The 21,893-nt window shown below is 37.3% G+C and overlaps 1 long non-coding RNA gene across 1 annotated transcript in view; it reads left to right on the top strand.

The window, feature by feature from the left end:
• Positions 1-12,529, top strand: part of LOC146403471 (uncharacterized) — a 118,942-nt gene extending 106,413 nt beyond the window's left edge. The window contains exons 2-3 of the long non-coding RNA XR_014804088.1: positions 7,993-8,165; positions 10,476-12,529. This is a non-coding gene — a long non-coding RNA (uncharacterized LOC146403471). The remainder of the gene's footprint in view (positions 1-7,992; positions 8,166-10,475) is intronic.
• Positions 12,530-21,893: the final 9,364 nt, after the last annotated feature.

Raw genomic sequence — 21,893 nt, 5'->3', positions numbered from 1 at the left:
CAAGCGGAGGGGACAATTAAGGTCATCTTGTCAATTCCAGTGTGCAGCTATTTGAGAAGCTCAGCTCTATTTCTTTCTCTTCCTCAATAACTACATGCATTCAGATGTTCTATCCTCTATACTTTATAGCAAGAGATCCTGAAAGAGCTTTGAAACTAAACTTCTAGCTTGGTTATTTTCCACCTTCAGTAAAACTACAACTTACTGCAAGAATTATTTTACTAAAATACAAATCTCTTTATATAGTTTTCCTAGTTAAAAATTTTCAATGCTCCCCATTATCCTAAGGATATATTCTGATATATAGTTTCTGGGAACTTATGAATCAAACTATGCCATTCATTTTATGTTCCTTTCCAAATTACTGAAGAGTCAATATTCCCTTTAGGTTTAAATCCACTTCCAGTTTCTTCAGGAAGTCTGTCTAGCTCCTTTCCAGATTCCCATAACATGTGTTGTTATAACAATCATAATAATCCCATAACAATCATCATTATCTGTTTTGTATTTGTTTTCTGTTATTGTTTAACTTTTGTCTAGATTGATATTTTTCTACCCACCCATTTTTTCCCCTTAATCTCCACAATTCCTTGTTTGCTAAAAATGAATAAAAGGTAATTTTAATATTATACTATATCCCATACAAGTTATGCATACTAGTAAGTGAGGTGAACCCAAGAAGACTGCCTTCAGAAAATGTATTTGTAACCAAAATCTGTATAGTTCAAGAGTAAAGAAACATAGCAAAAAGCTCAGATTAACATATTATGTGATTGAGTAATCAATCTTTGGTGTTGGGTCTACTTGTTACTGAAGCAAAACTTAGCTTAAACTCATTGATAGAATTTCCTTTAATTTTTAGTTTTTATTTTTTTAAGTTTCAAGGAGCTTTTGGCTTTTGAATAAGTAAATTCTTAGTGCACTGTTAACTTACAATTTAATTTCATTAATGTATTTATTTCATAAGGAATAAATAGGATGATTTTATAGATAAAATTTTAATTTCTTTATTTAGAATTAAAAGTAAAAGGAAGCAGGAGTTACCATAGTGGTTCAGTGGGTTAGGAAACCAACTAGTATCCATAAGGATGCAGGTTCAGCCTCTGGCCTTAGTGGGTTGAGGATCTGGTGTTGCTGAAAGCTGCAGTGTAGGTTGCGGACACAGCTCAGATCTGGTTGTTGCTATGGCTGTGGCATAGTCCGGCAGCTGTGGCTCTGGTTCAACCCCTAGCCTATACTGTAGGTATGGCCCTAAACAGCCAAAAAAAAAAAAAGTAAAAAAGAGCAAATTATGGTATAGTTCTCACAATCTTTGTTTGGTTAAAAGGATATTTTCACTCAAAATTTTTCCAGGGCCTCCTGCTTAACAAGTGTCAGATTCCAGTACTTTATAACCAGACACCGGACTTAAAACTATAAATGGTTCACTGGAGGAAAAGCAGTATTATGTAAGTAAGTGTTTTAAAGTTATGCCAGAAAAGGTTACATCTTTACTCTTGGACTGGCATTGAACTTGAAATTTTGCCTTCTCCAACTCAAAGTCTGACCTGAGTCACAAGGGTAATTGCCATAGAATGTGCTAAAAGAGAATAGCCTCTTCAGCTTCACTAATGTTCTATTCTGCTACTTGTTTTCAAGAAGAAATCCCCATATTCTTCTGCCAACCCAGGCAAAACTGATACATTTCTTCACTCAGACTCACAATAGCCTTTGTAAATAAAAAAATGTATTGCTCTCTCTTTGAAATGAATCTGAAATAGAAATACATGGTTTTTATTTAGATGCTTTATACTTCTATAGAAGAAACAGTTTCAAGTAACTGCACTGTAGCTAGTCTGTAGCAAAAGTCCTTTTAGCATCTGTGCAATGTAACAGTGCCTGTGGGATTCTGTTTACTTTGTTGACTTTGTTCTCTCCATTTGACAATGAACATTTACTTGGCTTAATTATCCCTTTTGTGAAAGCCTGGCACTCTCTACTTCTTTCTAAATGCTCTTTATTTCTAACAGACAGGTGCTTTGAACTCAAAATCTTTAATCACTGGCATGCTCCAGAAAAGTTTTTGAAAGACTATTTTGCTACGTTTTAACCTATGTTGACTATCTCTGCTCTGCTCCAATTCAGCAGATAGGAGGGTAAAATAATAGTTGAGTGCTCAATTCTCTTAAAAGTTTTTACTGTGACATTTTACTCTTTGACTTTTTTGGACTTAAAATTATATATTCTTATTCAAGATTAAAAACATATGAAGTAAAATAAAAATTAATATTTGGAGTGGCCATCATGTGTTAACCATATGTCAGCTCCCTATTTGTACAAGTAATCAAGAAGTGACTATGGAGTCCCCATTGTGGGTCAGCGGTAACAAACCCAATCCATGAGGATGCGGGTTTGATCCCTGGCCCTGCTCAGTGGGTTAAAGATACAGCATTGCTGTAAGCAGTAGTGGAGGTCACAGATGTGGCTCAGATCACAGTGTGGAGGTCACAGATGTGGCTGTGTCTGTGGCGGAGGCCGGCAGCGAAGCTCCACTTTGACCCCTAGCTTGGGAACTTCCATTTACTGCAGGGGCAGTCCTAAAAGCAAAAATAATAATAATAATAATAGTAAGTGACTGTATGAAATATTTCCCCCAGAATTCCAAATATCAGTTAATAAATAGGAAGTTGTGGGAAATAGCTGCTCTATAAGGATTAGCATAGATATAAGGAGATTGGCCACAATTTTGTAGCTAAAAATAAGATGTTGCCATAGAAAATCTTCTGTGCAGGAGATGTTTGCTTTTTGTCGTTGTTGTTGTCACAAAGAATACTTGGATTATTGAACAGATCTTTAAAAGTTACAGAATCAGGTCAAGTTCTCCATTATCCAGCCCAGTTATTTAATCTCAGGATACAAATCTTGCAGAAATTATGTCAAAGCCCTGCCTAAAGCTCCCAGACCATGTTAGAAGCACTTTTCCTATGCTTCCATGCCCCCTTTTGCTTAGAACTTTATTAATCATATCTTAATTGTCTACTCATCAGGCTCCCTTAAATTTCATGCTCCTTCAGGGGACTTACCTTGTAAACTCTTTTTATGCCCAGTACATTGCTTAGTAGCTAGGGTCAACAAACATGTATGAATCAGTTTAATAGAAAAATAATTTTAGCTAGAGCCTTGGAACTGCTCGAAAACTTCATTCTCAGTTATTCCCCTCATCAATTATATCATATTATTCTACATCCTATTATATCATATCTTATTATATTACATTATAGTAATATAATTGTTACCTTTTCTATTGCCTTAATTCCTTGATCCTTCTCATTTTCAGCAGATTATTTTTCCTTTAATTTTGTTTTCCCTTCTCATTCTATATATTTTCTCAAAATTTCTCTTTGTTTTCTATTTCTTCATAATTACCTGATCTTATTTTCTAAAACTACTTCTCCCTTAGAATTCTTTTTTTTTTTTGTCTTTTTTTTTTTTTTTTTTTTTTTTTGTCTTTTTGCCATTTCTTGGGCTGCTCCAGCGGCATATGGAGGTTCCCAGGCTAGGGGTCGAATCGGAGATGTAGACACCAGCCTACGCCATAGCCACAGCAACATGGGATCTGAGCCGCATCTGCGACCTACACCACAGCTCACGGCAACGCTGGATCCCCAACCCACTGAGCAAGGCCAGGGATCAAACCGCAACCTCATGGTTCCTAGTCAGATTCATTAACCACTGCGCCACGACGGGAACTCCCTCCCTTAAAATTCTTGATCCATGCCCATTTATAATTTATGTGATCAAACTTCATCAGTTATCCTTACTTTTTCTCCCACTCCCATTTATTCTCCATGACTTAATTTTCCTTCTGTGAATACAATGAGACTGTTCTTTTAAAAGTCATCTGCGACCTCACAATTACCAGTGCAGCAGCTGCTGTTCAGCATTCTTCCTGTTCAAACTCTCAGTAACATTCCATGTGTGGTCTTCCCCTTCTGAAGGAGTATTTTCATGTGATCAGTTACTGAATTCTGGCTCCTTGTAAAGTCTTTGTAATTCTATTTTAAATTCACCTTGTTTCTTTCACCAGCTTCTTGAGTCATAGCTCCACTCCACCCTGCCAATAAGAATTAATTAGACTGATCATTCCTCGTGTTAGTGAGAAATAGGTTCAGATATTCTGTTTCAAATACTATATCCTCATGTATACACTATACTGAGACTAGATCCCAAGTCATGAAAAATAATGCTCCATAGTATTTTTGCCTATGATGTGACTGATAAGAAACATGATGATAATCTGATTCTTGTCTATTATGTCCCCCAACCCACAACTTTGTTATCTTTATATATTTTCTTTTACCACTGAGATTTTGAAGTACTACCATGTATCTAAATTGAGATTTGTTTTTATGTTGTTTTTGGTTGTTGGCTTGCTTTTAATTTATCCCTTTAACACGCAATAAATCCTTTGAATCTAAGTATTCTTGTCTTCCTCACCGTATGGAAATTCTTTGCCATCTTCTTGAAATTCCCTTTTACTGTCTCTATTTTCTCCATCATGTACATGTACTAAATTAACTCTATAATTTCTATATCTGTTCTCCATGTACCTTATCATTTTTACATATTTCTTTTATTTCAGCTCAATAATATGCTATTTAGCTATGTCGATTTTGCTATTCAGCTGTGAAAATTTATAGACTTATGTCCCAATCGCTAATGAATTTATGTGTAAAAGCCTTTATGTCATGAATGGCATAGTCTTCCTGTTTGTTCTAAAAATTATACTGGGTATAAATCCTCTACTTATTACTTAATTAATTCTCTACCCTCAGGTGTAAGTTCTTATTTCAGTTAAGTCTGAAGTCCTTTTATTCATTCATAGTAAAACATACTATTATGAGGAGTACATTACTCGTCATGTAGTTGATGACATGCTTGCTATTTGTATAATTTTAGTTGGTATCATGTGTTAAGTTTTCTGTTGCTATGTTTATGCAGCTTGCTTTTTTTTTTTTTTTTAAGGGCCACACCCAGGGCATATGGAAGTTCCTAGGCTCAGGGTCTAATTGGAGCTATAGCCACTGGCTTACACCACAGCTCAGGGCAATGCTGGATCCTTAACCCACTGAGTGAGACCAGGGATTGAATCTGCATCCTATGAATGCTAATCAGATTTGTTTCTGCTGAGCCACTACAGGAACTCCTATGCAGCTTGCTTTGTAAAGAGGCAGGAGCACCAGCCTGGTTTATACGCTATACTATCTCAAGTGTAGTGACTAACTGACATGAAATGCTGCTGGTGGTTTAACTTTAAGGATTCATATTTTGATTTTTGGTTCCTCATGTTCTTCCCAGGCGTTATCAACACTGGATCCCTGCCCTGTCATTCATTCCTAGATTTCCACATTTATTACTCATGTGTATAGACAGCTAACCCTACTTGGAGTTGGGGGTGGAGACGTGTCAAAAAGAAAGGCACAGGAGTTCCTGTGGCTCAGTGGGTTAATGATCCAGCGTTGTCACAACTGTGGTATAGGTCACAGCTACGTCTCAGATTCCCTGGCCCAGGAACTTCCATGTGCTTCTGTGTGGCTGAAAGAGAGAGAGATGCATTTAAAAGCCTTGTGCAGGAGTTCCCGTCGTGGCGCAGTGGTTAACGAATCCGACTAGGAACCATGAGGTTGCGGGTTCGGTCCCTGCCCTTGCTCAGTGGGTTAACGATCTGGCGTTGCCGTGAGCTGTGGTGTAGGTTGCAGACTCGGCTCGGATCCCACGTTGCTGTGGCTCTGGCGTAGGCCAGTGGCTACAGCTCCGATTCAACCCCTAGCCTGGGAACCTCCATATGCCGCGGGAGCGGCCCAAAGAAATTAGCAAAAAGACAAAAAAAAAAAAAAAAAAAAAAAAGCCTTGTGCATTTTCATGGCAGTATACCAGCAAACCAGCTCTGATTTCCCCATGGCTTTCTCTTATACCTTGCACCCACCACTTCTGTGGCCATATATTTTTTTTTCCTGTACATTCTGGCTTTTTTTTTTTTTTTTAATAATGTCTGCTTTCAGTATTTAAGGAACTCTTCTGGTTTAAGTTCTAACAAATCCCCCTCTCTCTTGTTTTTGAGCTGCTTTTACCCTTTATGTAGAAAGGGGGAGATTACATCATGTGTTCATTTTGCCATCCTATTTATTTTCAGATAAACACCAAATCAAAAAAAAAAAAAAAGAATTCTCATATACAACTTTATGAGGGAAAGGCCTCATATCTACATTTTTTAAAATACTGCCTTTCACCATGTGTTTATTTTGGTACTGCTTTGACAAATATCTCAAAGCAACCTAGAAAATACTCTTCTTGCTCTGGAGAAATTGTCCTTGACTGCATATACACTCTTGAATCAAAGAAGGTGTGAAAATCATGAATCAGGCCAATTTACACAGGTGGTATGGAGGTCAAGGGAAAAAAATATTACATTCCCTCAAGTTGACAGTAGTAGGCAGTGTAAAACATCAGCTATAATACCTTCTAATAACCAGTTCTGTATCATTTAGTGTATTCAATAGCTTTCCTGCAATATTGTCTTTTAGAAATCTAATAACTAGAAATGATGCATTACGCAATACTGGGATTTCTTGGGTTTTTTTTTTTTTTTTTTTTTTTTTTTTTGGTTTTGTTTTGTCTTTCTGTCTTCTTAGGGCCACACCCATAGCATACTTCCGAGGCTAGGGGTCCAATCGGAGCTGTAGCCACCAGCCTATGCCAGGGCCACAGCAACATGGGATCTGAGCCAAGCCTGAGACCTACACCACAAGCTCACAGCAACGCCAGATCCCTAACCCACTGAACGAGGCCAGGGATCAAACCCTCATCTTCACAAATGCCAGTCAGGTTCATTAACCGCTGAGCCATGAAGGGAACTCCAATATGGGATTTCTTATACAGTCACATGAAACACCACCCAAGGATAGTTGTCTAAAGAGACTATTAAGAAGGGTCAAAATAATAGACCTAGTTCAGTGAGTTCTCTGAAGGCATTTGGTACATTTTTTCATTACCGAACATCACTGGATTAATTATTAAGCTGAGATTCGTTAGGCAGCTGACGAACTGATATATTGAGTTGCCAATACAAAAATGATACACTCATGATTAATTGTCCCTACAGAAATCCCTTTAAAAATCAACAGATGTCCTTGGATTTATATAAAGCCTATCAATATTTTCAATTGATAATAAGCTACAAGAACTGGGCAAAACACATTTTGCTAGAAACATATCTCAAAAATTACATAGTACAAAAATTACTACAATTTTAAAAAATTAATACTCATTTTAGAAATTCCATCAGATGGGAGTTCCTGTTGTGGCTTAGTGGGTTACAAACTTGACTAGTATCCATGAGGTTTGATCCCTGGTCCTTCTCAGTGAGTTAAGGATCTGGCATTGCTGTGAGCCATGGTGTAGGTCACAGATGTGGCTCAGATCTGGCATTGCTGTGGCTGTGGCATAGGCTGGCAGTTGAAGCTCTGATTTGAACCCTAGTCTGGGAACTTGCATGTGCCACAGGTTTGGCCCTAAAAAGCAAGGAAGAAAGGCAGGAAGGAAAGAAGACAGACAGAAAGAAAGAGAAAGAAATAAATTCCATCAGATCTTCCTGGAATCTTCCACAATTTGCTTACTTATATTATCTCTTCCTACTTTGTTTTATGCACTTTTGGTTCATATGCTCTGAGTGTACTAATGTTGAGTTAGGGCTCAACTATACATGGATGCAATGAAGCATCACAAAATTTCTCCAGTTTCAGAGACATACTGTGCTCTAAAACCCACTTTTGGAAACAATCTATGTATATTCTTGTTAGAGTAAGCATTTATACTTCACCATAAATTATTCACCATGGGAGACAGAGGGAAATATATGTGTCAAATCTAAGTGGAACACAATCCCACACTTGGGCACATATCCGGACAAAATTTTCCTTGAAAAAGACACATATACCCATATGTTCATTGCAGCACTATTCACAATAACCAAGACATGGAAGCAACCTAAATGTCCATCGACAGATGAATGGATTAAGAAGATGTGATATATATGCACAATGGAATACTACTCAGCCATTAAAAAGAACAAAATAATGCCATTTGAAGCAACATTGATAGAACTAGAGACTCTCATACTAAGTGAAGTAAGTTCCTCCTTGGATTTATTTTGTATAGTATTCATTGTGCTTTCTGGATTTGAATGAGTGATTTCTTTTCCATGTTAGTGAAGTTTTTGGCTATCACCTCTTCAAATATTTTTTCTGGCCCTTTCTCTCTCTCTTCCCCTTCTACCACCCCTATTATATGGATGTTGGTGTGTTTAAAGTTGTCCCAAAATTCTCTTAGACTGTCTTCATTTCTTTTCAGTCTTTTTTCTATTTTCCGTTCCATGTCAATGATTTCCACCTTGCTTATTCATTCTTGTGCCTCCTGTATTCTGCTATTGGTTCCTTCTAGTGAATTTTTTTTGAGTTATTTCATTTTGCATCTCTGCCTGCTTAATCTTTAAATCTTGTATTTCTTTGCTCAATATTTCTTGCAATTTATCAGTCTTTGCCTCCAGCTTATTTCCAAGATCTTGAATCATCTTTACTATCATCAGTCTTTTTCATGGAGGTTGGTAATCTCCAGATCATGTAGCTGTTTTTCTGGTGTTTTTTTTTTTTTTCTTGTTTGTTTATCTGAATCATAATTCCCTGCCTTTTCATTTTGTATCAATTTTTGGTGTGGTCTCCTTTTTTTTTTTTGCTTTTTAGCGCTACAAGTGCAGCATATGAAAGTTCCCAGGCTAGAGGTTGCGTCAGAGCTGCATCTGCCAGCCACAGCAGTGCAGGATCTGAGCTGTATCTACACCACATCTCACCATATCCTTAACCCACTGAGCAAGGCCAGGGATTGAACCCACACCCTCATTGGTACTAGTCAGGTTCATTACCACTGAGCCAAAGTGGGAACTCCTCACTTTTAGTTTTTAATTGCCACATCTGGTCCCCCCCCAATTCAGTCATGGCATTAACACACTAGGACATGATTTAGTGACCAGCAAACAATGTGAATTATTTTCAGCTCAAAAAAATGTTGCAAAGGGAGTAAACATTCACAGAGCTTTCAGACCATAACTGAAGCTTGTTCATCCATATTACGTTAGAGTAAATTACTTGACATGTCTCTAATTGAAACTACCATGGTGGGGTTTCTATTCAGAAGCAATTGCACTGTCATCAGTGTGAACACACTTTTGCCAAATTTCTGATTATTATATGGCAATGCAAATCCAGCTGATGTAGAGTCGTTTACATCTGATCTGATACTGAAAATGCCACACATTTCCTTTGAAATCAAAATATGCCTGACTAGCTATCCATTACAGGAATGTATTCAATTCTATGACACTTTTTAGATTGCATATCTTGAATGATCTACTAAAAATTATTTCTTCTAAGCTAGACAATTCCTTTTGATAATGAATAATTGCATACTTTCTAAAGTCCATTTATCCACAAATCTCATTCTGTTGTGTATGTCTCCTGCTGTTTGCTAGTAAAATATTATTTTTAATTTAATAGATAATACCATTAATGTGGTTAAATATGCCAACGATTTAACACAAATTGCAACCAATATACAATAAATTATTCATTGCACATTTCTTGACTTCTTGGTGGAGAAGGACATTTCTTTATGGTGTTCACCATTTATTGCCATAATCTAAACTCCTCCTTAATTATATCAATGTCCTCCTCAGCAAGCCCTTGTTTTGTGAGTATTCTCCACTTCTCTTTCTCTTCAGATATTTCTCCATTTTCCATCAGCCATATTAGGCTATTTCATCCATAAATTTACTTGCATGATGTTTTAGTACACGTGTGCAATTAAAACCCAGTAGTCCTGTGATTCAGTTTAACAACTCCTAAGTGCTGTGAGGCCTTAGACAGATAGGAATCTCACTGAACATTCATTCTCTCTTCATTAAATTTGGATTTAATGTTAACTTACTTCACGAGGTTTTGAGATTTAAATGAAATTATCTAATTACAAGCATTTTGTATGTGCAATTGATATTTCTTTTCTTTATCAACTATATTTATTTCTCAGATTATGCTTGAAAATCATCTATTAATAACTACCCAGAATCTCATCATATTTTAAGTTCAAATGTATAGATGTTTGAGTCACAGCAATGCCTCACTGACTGTCCTTAAGAAGTATTACAAAATTGTACTATATTTGCAAAATCATACCAGGCCAGGGTCTGATCTTCATATTTCCAACCTCAAAATTTGGTCTTGTGTGCCTTATAGACAAGGTCAAAATTGGGGATGTTTGTTCACTATGAAGAAAAAGATTACAGTGGATTAATGGATAATACTAAAGTGCTGATTTCATTTACAATGAGAAAAATGATTGCCAAGGGGAATAGATACTCATTTTACCGTCATATTCTTTCTCCATAGGAAACTGCATGGGAAGTCAAATTATAATCAGAAGATTTCTCAGTGATCAGAGCAGAGGTTGCTTGTGCTGATTGCAGTGCTTAAGGGACTTCAGTTTTGATAGGTGGATGTTCTCATTTCTACAAAGGTACCTGACTCCGAAACAGGACAAGTCTGTGCTTGTATCAAACAGTGACAGAGCTGCCATGCAGCACAATTTTAGTAAGTGCTAGTCATATTACAGTCTATGTAAATGATGCCTCCTGGAGTTTTTCAAGAGTGGTCATGATAGACTCTTTTTCCTGAGGTATTTTAATGTATAATGTCAGTATCTTTTTCCTTGACACTTTTTTAATGCTTCCACTGATGGTCAACTTTTAATGATAGGCCCTTCATTTTTCAGGTTTTGCATTGTATTTCCTTTGTTTATTTATTCATTCAATTTATCATGTTGCTGTCAGAAAAGTAAACTTCTAAAGTGCTTTATTTAATATATTTGATATTTTAAAAGTTTGATAAGATATTGAATGGGGCCTCCAAAAGAAACAATGCCAAGTCTACAAAAGTCATAAAACAGCTATGCACTCCAGGATCTAAACCTTACTTAGTCAAATCCACTTAAACTGCTTGCCAAGAAAAGGCCAGAAAATGCTGTTTGTTATAAGGGGAGTGGAAGGCTAGTTGCTAGGTACTACTCTATATTTTCACTTATTGTGCCACTGATTCTGTAGTTAACTAAAAATGAACAGCCTGTATTCTCTTCCCTGCCACTTTATAGACTGGTGATGAATGTTAATAGCTTCCAAAAATAACCTGGAGTAAATAAACCTGCTTGGCTTTGTTCACTATAGAGTTTCCCAAACTTCTATAAATATGCTTTTTTATAAAATCTATTAATATCCTTTATCACAGACTTGAAAACTGGACTAATTTTCCACTCTTCTTTACAATGTAATTGACATCAAGGAAGATAAATTAATTGTTCTGAGAGATTAATAATTTTATCTGTTGTTAACATATAATGTCTTTAGAAGAGAAGGAGACCCCATCCTACCCCAGACTTTGTGCTACATTTGACCCTTACAGTTCCATAGGCTCTGCTTAATCTCAGCTGAGGTGAGTATAGTATGAAGCCACTGACAGAGCTACAGGTACTGGATGATTAATGCTTAAGTTTTCATCTCATCATTTGAAATGAAAAATCAGTCCAGTGGAAATTAACTATACCTGATTGTGGGCTTTTATTGTAGAACTCCTGGAGTTCCCATCATGGCTCAGTGGAAACAAATCAGATTAGTACCCATGAGGACACAGGTTTGATCCCTGGCCTCGTTCAGTGGTTTAAGGATTTGGCATTGCTGCAAGATAAGGTATAAGTTGCTGATGCAGCTCAGATCCCCCGTTGCTGTGGCTGTGGTGTAGGCTGGCAACTACAGCTCCAATTTGACCTTTAGCCTGGGAACTTCCATATGCCACAGGTACATCTCTAAAAAGACAAATACATATATATATATGGAACTCCTGTGGTTGGCACTCAAAAACTAAGAACTGATCAATTTCTCTTCCAGGTGCACCCTCTCCACTAACACATACACACACACACACATATATATATACAAACACACAAATGAAAAGGTCAGGTTTTTAAATTTTGAATTGAAAAGTATAATTACAAGAAATTTTTAGAATATTCTTGTTATATAAGTTCACAGATTTTTCTGTTATTAAAGTGTCATCACCTTAACAATTTTATATGATTTTAAATAAAAATATCCCCAGAATATTTTATGATAGGGTTTAAAAAAAATCTTATTGGAGTATAGTTGACTTAAAACATTGTGTTAGTTTCAGATGTACAGCAAAGTGAATCATTTGTACATATACATAATTCATTTTCAGATTCTTTTCACATATAGGTTATTACAGAATATTGAATATATTTCCCTGTGCTATGCAGTAGGCCCTTTTTAGTTATGTATTTTATATATAGTAGTGTGTATATGTTAATCTGAAAATCCCAATTTATCCCTCCCCCTAACATTTCCCCTTTGGTAACCATAAATTTGATTTCAAAATCTGAGTCTTTTTCTGTATTATAGATAAGTTCTTTTGTATCATTTTTATTATATTCCATATGTAAGTGATATGATATTTGTCTTTGTCTTCACTTAGTATGATAATCTTTAGGTCCATCCATGTTGTTATAAATGGCATTATTTCATTCTTTTTATGGCTAATATTCCATTGTTTATATGTATCACATCTTTATCCATTCCTCTGTTGATGGACATTTAGATTGCTTCACATCTTGGCTACTGTAAATAGTGCTACAGTTAACATTGGGGTGCAGGTACCTTTTCAAATTATGGTTTTCTCTGGATATATGCCCAGGAGTAGAATTGCTGGATCATATGGTAATTCTATTTTTAGTTGTTTTTTTTTAGGGAATTGGAATTAGAGTATTCTTGGTTGTAGGTTTTTTTCCTTTCATCACTTTAAGTGTGTCATACCACTCCCTTCTAGCCTGCAGTTTCTGCAGAAGAATCAGCTGATAACCTTATCGGCATTTCCCTGTATGTTATTTGTTGCTTTTCCCTAGCTGCTGTCAGTATTTTCTCTTTGTCTTTAATTTTGGTCAGTTTGGTTAATATGTATCTCACAATATTCCTCCTTGGGTTTATTCTGTATGGTACTCATGCTTCCTGGACTTGAGTGAGTGATTCCTTTCCCATGTTAAAGAAGTTTTCAGCTATTATTTCTTCAAATATTTTCTCCAGCTTTCTCTCTCTTCTTCTTCTGGTACCCCCATAATGTGAATGTTGGTGTGTTTAATGTCCCAGAGTTCTCTTACATTATCCTCATTTCTTTTCCTTCATTTTTCCTTATTCTATTCTGCATCAGTGGTATCTACCAGTCTGTCTTCCATCTTACTTAATCGTTTTTCTGCCTCTTGTATTCTGATATTGATTCCTTCTAGTGTATTATTCATTTAAGGTATTCTATTTTTCATATCTCTTTGTTCTTTAGAGCTTCTATTTCTTTGTTAAATGTTTCTTATAAGTCTCAAACTTTATCTCCAATATTTTTCTGACACCTTGGATCATCCTTACTATTATTACTTTAAGGCCTTTTGTCATGTAAATTGTCTGTCTCCACTTTACTTAGTTGTTCTGGGGGTTTGTCTTGTTCCTTCATCTGGAGGATATATCCATTATTGAATTTTGTCTAGTTTTCCGTGTTTGTGGTCTCCTTTCCATAGGCTGTGGGGTTATATCCTCTCTTGCTTCTGGTGTCTGCCCATGGTGGATGAAGTTGATACAGGGGCTTTGGCAGTCTGCCTGATGGGAGGGACTGGTACCTGCCCACTGGTGAGTGGAGCTGAGTCTTGTCTCTGGTAGGTGGGGCCATGTTGTTGGATGTGACTAGAGGTGGCTGTGTGCCTGGGAGGACTTTAAGTAAATTGTCTGCTGGTGGATGGGGCTGTGTGTTTCCTCCCAGTTTGTTGTTTGGCCTGAGGCTTCTCAGCACTAGTGTAGCATACTGTTGAGTGGAGCCAAATTTTTCCAAAATGGTAGCCCCTGGGGAAGGATGAATATTCTCTGGGACCTCCACCTCCAGTCCTGCCCCACAGTGAGACACAGCTGACATCTGCCTCCCCAGAAGACCCTCCAAGACCCACAGGTAAGGCTCACCCAGATTTGTATGGAGTTCCTGCTTTACCCTGGGACCCAGTGCACATAAGACTTTGTGTGCATCCTGCAAGCTCTCTCTTCCCCTGAGTCCTGTGGAACTCCTGCTCTCAAGCCCCACTGGCCTTCAACACCAAATGCTCTGGGGCTCCTCTTCCCAATGCACCAAATCACTGATTCGATTTCAGTACTGGTAAGTGGTCCATTTATATTTTCTATTTCTTCCTGGTTCAGTCTTGGGAGATTGTACCTTTCTAAGAATTGTCCATTTTCTTAAAGGTTTTCATTTTGTTAGCATATAGTTGTTTGGAGTATTCTCTTGTGATCTATTTATTTCTGTTGGTTGTAACTTCTCTTTAATTTTTGATTGTATTGATTTGGGCCCTTTCTCTTTTTTGCCTAGAGAAGTTCCTTTAAGATTTGTTGTAAAGGTGATTTGGTCGAATTCTTTAGCTTTAGCTGGTCTTTCAATCTTTTCATTTCAGCTTTGAGCCTCACTGGGTAGAGTATTCTTGGTTGTAGACTTTTCCCTTTCACCATTTAAAGCATACCAGGTCACTCTTTTTGGCCTGAGGAGTTTCTGCTGAAAAATCAACTGATAGCCTTATGGAGTTCCCTTACATGTTATTGTTGCTTTTCTCTTGCTACTTTTATATTCTCTCTATATCCTAATTTTTGTCATTGTGATTACAGCTGTCTTATTATTCTTCTTTGAGTTAATCCTGCATGCGACTCTGTACTTCATGTACTTGAACCAATGTTTCCTTTCCAAGTTAATGAAGTTTTCAGCTATTATCTCTTCCAGTACCTTCTCAGGCACTTTTTTTCTCTCTTCTCCTTCTGGGACTCCTATAAATCCAATGTTGGTGTGTTTGACATTGTCCCAGATATCTCCTAAACTCATTTTTTTCATTCTTTTTTCTGTTCAGTGACAGTGATTTCCACCACTCTGTCTTCCAACTCACTGATCCATTCTTCTGTAACGTTAAGTTTATCATTGGCACCCTCTAGTGTATTTTTTCATATTACTTATTGTATTCTTCATCTTTGGTTATTCTTTATATTTTCCTCCTTTAAAAAACTTTTAACTTCTGTGTATCCATTCTCTTTCCAACATATTTGATCATCTTTATAATCATTATTCTGAACTCTTCCTTGGGCAGATTGCCTATCTTCTTTTCACTTATTTCTTCTCCTGGGGTTTTATCTTGTTCCTTTGTCTGAAACATATATCTCTGCTACCTCATTTTGTCTTTGTTGCTCTTTGTATTTTTATGTATGTGGTAGGTTAGTTACGTTGCTTCACTTTAGAGAGAGAAGTGGCTCTCTTTAGGAGACGTATTAGACATCTCAGCAATGCACTCAATTTCTTCTCACCCAAGCTATATTCTTTAGACCTTCACCCTATGATGGTTGTGAGAGTCCTTGTGTTGTGGCAGGCTGACTATGTGAGTGGTCTCATAGGCTTGTTTGGCCCCTAGTTTGATTGGTTGCCAGAACCTGCCTCGTGTGGATGGTATTGGCTGCTATTGATCATGAGGTGGCTTGTTATGCAACCCTAGGGGGCCTAGAACAAGTCCTGGCTCACTGGTAGGTGGAGTCAAGGTGCCAAACACTTTGGGACTGTTGCCCACTCATTGGCAGGTGAAGCTAAGTCCTAGGGTTAGTTCTGGACTACTGGCAGGCAATGCTGGTTCCTGGAGTCTGCCTTCAGGGCCCATGGATCACAGAGCTTGTTTTATATTGTTGTTGGGGGTAGGGGACCATTCCTAATATAGTTGGACATGGTATTCTGAAGGTTGCATTGACCTGCTAGTGGGTAGGGCCAGGGCCCAGCTGATCCCAGGGCAAGTTTTGGCCTGCATTGGCTGACTTGTTCCATAGGCTTCAGGATTATAGTTTTTTGGTTATCATGTCTGCCCACCTGGTAGTTGAGGCTAGTCTAGAGGCTTCTGCAGGCTTCCTGTTGGGAGGTGCTTGTGCCTGCTCACTGGAGCTGGATGGAGTTTGGTCTTAGCCCTCTAGGGGGTGTCTAAGAGGGTACTGTGGGTTCTTTATTCTTTAGGCCTCATGTCTGCTGATGAGTGAGGTTGTGTTTCTGCCCAGTTAGTTGTTTGGCCTAAGGTATTCTAGCATTGGCATCTAAAGGCTACTAGATGGAGTCAGGTCTTGGTGCTGATGAGCTAAGATGGCAACCACTAGGAGTGTTCATTCGGTTGAATGTTCCCAAATATGTCTGCCACAAGTATCTGTGTCCTGAGGACAAGCTGCAGCCACCCCCAGCCTCCCCAGGAGACTCCATAAAACCAGGAGATAGGCCAGGCCCAGGTTCCTGTCAAATTACTATTTTTTGCTTTGGTCCTGATATGCATGAGATTTTGTGTACACCATTTAAGAGTGAAGTCTCTATTTCCCCCAGTCTTGATGGCCTCCTGAAATTAAGCCCTGTTTACCTTCAAAACCAACTTCTTTGGCAGTTTGCCTTCCCAGGTTTAGACCTCCAGACTGGGGGCTCAGAGCTCTCACTTCTTTGGGAGAACCTCTGGAATATTCTCCAGTTTATGAATATGAGGATATATGAGATTTGATTACATTGTGAGTCTGCCCCTCCCTCCTGTATTGTCATATTTATTTCTTTCATTGCAGAAGATTCTTTTTTGGTAGATTCTGTTTTTTTTCATTGATAGTTGTGATTTTGGGGTGCTCTGGAGAGGAGATGAGATCAGATTCCTTCTCTACCATCTTGGCCACTCTCCCTTTTATCTTACTTTTTGGTATGTTTAGAAAGTTGGGATATTTTCACTGATTTGTAGAAGAAAACTATTTTATAAGGCTATGATTTACATATATATATGATTTATAAGACATTGAATCATTTCTCAAAAGTGACTCTGAGAAATTCCAAAGATAAGACTCAAACATCAATTCAATTCAGTCTAAATTTACTACTTCCTATTAATTTTTTCTTCCGCAGTTTCTGGCTTACTCTTATTAGCTAATGTCTAGATAGGACAATGAATGTTATAGCAAAAATAATGGAAGTATGTGTTCCTACCCATTTTCCTTAAATATTTGAATGATCTTGTGAAAGGAAATCTATGGTTATTTCTGTGGTTAAGTCAAAGCCTGTACTTAGTGTTTAATCATAATTCTTCTTATACTTGGAGTTTAAGAAGGAGCAGCAATAATCTGTTCACACTACATTGTTAATATTTCTCAGTGGAAATAGAAATGGTGCCACATACAACTCTAATTTTTTATAGTCCTTGCTCTTTAAGATTATATTTTATGACAACTATGGAAGGAGACACAAATACACAAAAATTCTGAAGCACCTACCTGACAGAAAGGTAGCATAATACTGGGATAAGAAAATTGAGCCTTTTTAAAGTACAAAGATGTATTCTTTTTCTCATGTTAGCTCACCAAAAATTAATTAAACACAGGCTACTAGATCTGGCCTGTCATTCATTCCACGGCTATTATGGGAGTTCTCAGGCAGCTGAGACCACAGAGGGCAGCAATGCCAGCAATTTACGTATCATATTCGACATGTGATGACATAACTGCTGGGCAAGCTCAATTTTTCATCCCACATGTACTCTAAAGGTGTGGGATAGAATAGGAAAGTGCATTTAATACACTCCGTAGGGAACTATACATTACAGAGCATTCCAGAAAACTCCCTTATTTAAAATAAATATATAGTCTAGGAGGAGATTCAAAATGTGTAATGGTGTTGTCTCTGGGGAATAGAAACAGGACAGCAGAAGAAGGGTTCACTTTTGGCACTTTTTATATGCTTGCAAGTTGTTGTGAACAATTTGCATTTTCAAGATAAAATAAATAATAGAAAGTTTTAAATGAAAAAAAAAAAGATTATATTTTAATTTATTTTTATGTGGTTTCACTAACAAGTAAAGGAGCTAGATCATGTAGGCCTTGCAGTTTTGTAAGGACTTTGGCTTTTACTCAAAAGGGATTAGGAAGTATTAGAGGGTTTTGAGCATGAGTTCCTGATCCAAGAAGTCTGGCTACTGTTTTAAATATAAGCTGAAGGGTAGATGAAGCAAGGAGATGAGACAGTAGGCATAGCAATCTTCATGAGTGATAATTGGGGGATAAAATATGCCAAAGACTAAAATGTAGACATTGAGCTGGCATAATCTTGGTTTTTGCATATCTCTAGGACCTGGAATCATTTCTTGAACATAGCAGGAACTCAATAATTCTTGTAGAATAAATGGATAGGTGGATAGATAGAAAAACATTCATTTTATAGCTTCTATGTTTTTCCCCAACTTCTTATTACTTAATACTAAAACCTATTTTCCATTGTCTCTCATTTAAAAAAAATGAGAAACAAAACAAAGTAGTCATTTCTTATTAAAATTTAATTCAACAAGTTTTTAAAGTACTTTTAAAGTACTTTTAGTTGTAACTCCTTTGGAATATTAAGGATATCAAATGCCAACAATGTTCCAAGACATTCTGAGACATCTGAGATGTCTGAGATGTCTCATATCATTCTCAGATGAGATTATTGCTTAGGGTTAGGGCTGTGCCAAAGCACTAGAATTTACTTTAAAATTAAAATTGCTACATAGGATTTAATTTCCTCTTCAGAAGGGAAATAACCATTATTGAATCAGACTTGGCTTTTTCTGCTTACTATAAATAAGACAATGTGACTGTAATATTACAAAGTGCCTGAGTGGCAGACTATATTAGAAATGTTTGGGGATAAGTGTCACAGAATGTATTGTGTATTTAGTATGCAACTTTTTGTATAAGAATGCCAAGAAATAAAGATGCACACATTCATACACACATAATTGTTTGGATATATATATAAAGAAATACTGAATAGATACAGAAGTAACAAATGCCTGGTTGTCTATAGGGGGCAGAAGATACACTGGATAAACAGAACGAACTATTTAATTTTTTTTTTGTCATTTTTATAATTGACATGTGGATTATTCCCTATTTTCATAAGTAATTTAATGAAAATAAGTAAATAGCATATTTTTAAAAGATGTTGAGAAGAAAAAAAGCTTAGGGAAACTTAAAGTCCCTTTCCCAGCCTTCATACTGCATTTGAGATCAGAATTCAAAGATGATAAGTGTATGAAAACATTAGAAATTATAACTGATATTATGCTCAACTTTTTTCCCTAAATAATGCGAAAGTGCTAGTCTATAAGTCTGCTTATTCTTAATAAGATCAGAAAGCCCACTTGAAAGCCAACCTATGAGAAGACTGAGTTCTTTTGTCCTTTAAGAGGCTGAGAAAAGTAAAATGCTACAGTGGAAACTTTCTGCTCTTGAGAAGGGGTCGTAGAGGGTTTGCACCATCTCTGTCCTTGCCCTGTGTGCATTGCTGAATATGCTCCTAGGCCTCCAAGTCATAGCTAGTTCAGTTCTTCTTTGCAGTGGTTGAGTGTGAAGTTCTTCAAATCCACAGGGCTCAGCCTGAAGCAGTGTGTATACATGCTACAGCTGCATAAAGACTCTCCGAATTTGTCAGTAACAGCTGTGAAAACTGCCCCCGATCTCCTTTTTAGATAAGAAATTTCATCAAAATAACTCCTGGTCTTTGCTTAGGCTTATTATTTCCAAATGTACCCACCAGTGTTATTTCATCTTATGGATTCATAGAAGCAAAAAGGTAGAAGAGATCACAGATGCTATGATTCCCATGTAACACACACACACACACAAAATGAATCCAAAAGAAGTGACCGCTTTGCTTAAGATCAAATGGCTATTTAGCAGCAGAGCTGAAGTGAACATGCAGTGATTACAGTGACTGTCTCTTAAATGGCAACCTCAGTTTTTTTCCCTCTTCTGTCTTACTGTTCTTATTTTATTCTTCCTGATCCATCTACTTTTATTGTATTTTCTTTTATGCATTAAAAGTTACCTGCTTATATCAAATTTTAATAATTTCAGAGCTCCCATTGTGGCTCAGCGGAAACAAATCTGACTAGTGTCCATGAGAACGCATGTTCCATCCCTGGCCTCACTCAGTGGGTTAAGGATCCAACATTGTCATGAGCTGTGGTATAGGTTGCAGACACAGCTTGGATCTGGCATTGGCTGTTATCTACAGCTCCCATTTGACCCCCTAGCCTGGGAACCTCCATATGATATAGGCGCAGCCCTAAAAAAGACCAAAAAAATTAGTAATTTTTGTTGACACTTTCAAAAATTGCCTGGAAACTGGGTGGTTTTTTTTTTTTTTTTTTTCCCCAGCAACCATTATATTTTTATCTTTAGGTTCTCTATCTCACATAACTGCAAATTAAACATAAATAGAAAAGTGAATTAAAGTTGTTTTCCTTGTCAGTACTATGATTGATACCTGAGTTATTTCCTATCAGATTTACCACAAGCAAAAATAGTCTAAGCAGGTATTTTCTTATTTATAGTCTCTATCACTGGGCAGACACTTTTAAGACTGTCAAAAAATCTAGCAAGAAAAATTTCTGGAGTTCCCGTCATGGCTCATCAGAAATGAATCTGACTAGTATCTGTGAGGATGCAGGTTCAATCCCTGGCCTCACTCAGTGGGTTAAGGGTCCGTGTTGCCATGAGCTATGGTATGGGTTGCAGATGCAGCCCAGATCTGGCGTGGCTGTGGCTGTGGCATAGACCAGCGGCTACAGCTTCAATTTGACCCCTAGCCTAAGAACCTCCATATGCTGTGAGTGTGGCCCTAAAAAGACCAAAAAAGAAAATTTTAAAGTCAGCTAATGCCAAACTCTACATCAGGTTTTCTATTCCCTGGTGGGAGAAAAAAAAAAAAAAAAAAAAGTATTTGTCTAAATTCAACTTTAGTAATAGGGAAAGAATTATATCCAGGTCAAGTTCCAGTCTGCAGAGGTTTGAATCAATTGAGATATTTATTCTTCAGAATTTAGTGCTTGGCATGCTTAACACTTAGATACATGCTAAGTAGTTAAAGGAGTTGGAATGATAATCACTTTGCAAAAAGATTCACAGTCTCGAAGAATACTGATTCTGTTCTGATTGATCTCATTTACCTTTCTATGCTTCACAGTTACTGTAACTGAGCAGGGCCCTGTGGGGCTCCTGGGCACAAAAGCCTTTCTGTGTCCCCCATTTCTTGTTTTTGGCAAATGGGCCTCATTCAGCCTCCGTAGCCTTTCCTGGTTCCTAGGGACAGGTTCAGACAGTTGCTGATCAGGGAAGGGAGGGGATGCAAAGACCAGGGAGGAACAGTCGGGTAACAATAGCCCAGCCTTGAGGCAGGATCCTGGTTCCCTCTCAAGGGATACACATAATGATGTAGGCATCTTATACACCTAAGAGAAAAGTAGTATTCCTTAAGGTTCTTTTAGAAATGAATACTTTAACACTGAACGGCTTAGAGTCCTTCCTTGTCCTTCTCCTTGGCTTAATTGCACCCTAAACACAATCACCCATAAGCTAAAGATTAGGCACGCTCAGCACAATTGCCTGTGGGTTAAAGATTAGCACATGATGTTTTTTAGAACTTTCCCAGTTTGTTCTAATCTCTGATCAATATGCCTTTACACAAGTAACTGTTATTTTCTTTTTTATAAAGATTTTAATTTTTTCCATCATAGCTGATTTACAGCGTTCTGTCAATTTTCTGCTGCATAGCAAGGTGACCCAGTCACACATATATGTGTACATTCTTTTTTCTCACCTTATCATGCAGTGTCGGTAACTGTTATTCTAGGCAGTAACCCAGAAGACC

The sequence above is a fragment of the Sus scrofa genome, chromosome 5 (assembly GCF_054392235.1).
Source record: "Sus scrofa isolate SSC_HxYL_T2T_F1_AM1 chromosome 5, Sscrofa_HxYL_maternal_Yorkshire_Landrace_v2.0, whole genome shotgun sequence".
Taxonomy (NCBI): domain Eukaryota; kingdom Metazoa; phylum Chordata; class Mammalia; order Artiodactyla; family Suidae; genus Sus; species Sus scrofa.
Note: the sequence above shows the minus strand (reverse complement) of the source record. Positions and strands in the feature narration are given on the sequence as shown.